This window comes from Octodon degus, unplaced genomic scaffold (genome assembly GCF_000260255.1).
Source record: "Octodon degus isolate 3935 unplaced genomic scaffold, OctDeg1.0 scaffold00028, whole genome shotgun sequence".
NCBI lineage: Eukaryota > Metazoa > Chordata > Mammalia > Rodentia > Octodontidae > Octodon > Octodon degus.
The window spans coordinates 7,868,301-7,869,947 of record NW_004524604.1 but is presented as its reverse complement, the minus strand read 5'-3'; the positions used below and the strand labels follow the sequence as shown (position 1 = coordinate 7,869,947).

The 1,647-nt window shown below is 39.0% G+C and overlaps 1 protein-coding gene across 1 annotated transcript in view; it reads right to left on the bottom strand.

The window, feature by feature from the left end:
• The window catches only part of Abraxas1 (abraxas 1, BRCA1 A complex subunit), a 14,518-nt gene that overhangs the window by 12,631 nt on the left and 240 nt on the right, over window positions 1-1,647 (bottom strand). The window lies entirely within an intron of this gene.

Below are 1,647 nucleotides of genomic sequence, written 5' to 3'. Positions count from 1 at the left end.
AAATAAATAAATAAAAATAAAAGGAGAGTTTTTAATTTCCTTAGTGGCAATACTGCCACTTCAGACCCCTTTCTTCTAGCAAATATGTATGTTACCTTTAGATCTGCAAACTCTATCTGCAAAAACATCAAATAGTCTGTACCTGCTAACTGGTGAAATCTGCTCTTGTGTATAGACATGGAAAAGTGTAAAAAAGATGAAAATCCCCTAAACCAAAGCAAGCCCGCAATCTGCCCATCTTGCACCTTACCCATTTGCCATTCATTCTGAGGTAATTTAGCATTTAAAAACAATCAGACCAAAAAAAGCTTAGCACTGTGCCTAGCACAAAATAGTAGCTCCAGGGCCAAGGAGATGGCTCAGTAGAATAAGTACTTCCCTGGCAAGCGCAAGGGGATGAGTTCAATCCCCGGTTCTGCAAATATAAATAAATAAATAAATAAAGAAAGAAAGAAAGAAAGAAAGAAAGAAAGAAAGAAAGAAAGAAGCTCCAGAAGTGTTCACTTAGCTAGGTGTGGTGGTGAGCATCTGCAATCCCAGCACTCAGGAGGCTGAGGCAGGAGCACCACTGTGAGCTGAAGGCCATCCTGATCTATGTAGTGTCTCAAAAGAACAATGAAAAACTCTACATATGCTTACATAAAACTACGTTATGTGATCAGAAAAAGATACTTTCAAGCTCCCTTTTCTTTTTCTCTGCAACAATAGCTGCCAATAACTGTTTTCTCTCCATCTCCTTGCTGCAGCCCTACTCCCCTGTGTCTTATACTGTTTCACACAATTGGCCATAATTTTAGTTAAAAACAAGTATGATATATTCTTTTAAATTTTGCTTTTTGAAAGTAGCGTTTGTTCAAATCTGAATTCTTAAGTTTATATTTGACCACTGTTTTGAACAGTTATATTTTGTTATGAATTACCCCTTTAACTGAACCCTGCAGTTTTACTGTCTACATTAGGAAAACAAGGATTTTGTCAATCTAAAAATTTAATATACAGCATGTAGTTTTTGAAGTTTAATGTAGTCATTTTACAGAAATGTTTGTCCTATAACATGTTTATCCCCATCCTGAAATGTGGCCTGCAGTCACGTTTTTGTGTTTTGTTCAAAGTACATGATAGTCTTTTACAAGAAAAAGATAAAGATTGTTTTGTTTCCTCCAGAAAGCAAGCAATCAAGCAAGCTAGATAGATAGATAGATAGGTTTGTGGTTGGACATGGTGGCACACAGCAACCAGTGCCTATAGTCCCAACATTCAGGAGGCAGAGGCAAAAAAAGGATCACAGAGAGTTGAGATAGGATCACTGAGATCCTGTCTCAAAACAAAAAAGGTTAGCATTTGTATTTTGTGTTTGAGACAGGTTCTATGTAGTTCAGGAGGGCCTTGAGTTAATGATGTAGTTCAGGCTGGCCTTGAACTCACAGCAAACCTGCTTCAGCTTCCTGGAGTGTGGGGATCACAGGCATGGGCCACCATGCCTGGCCAAAATTTGTACATTTTTTATAATTTTAAAATAGTAATTCTGGGGCTGGTGAGATGGCTCAGTAGTCTAAAGCACCTACTTAGAACAAGCTAAGCTAAGCAAAGCACAGGGACCGTGGTTCAATCCCCCAGCACCACATGCCAGCCAGCCCCGCCCCCTGG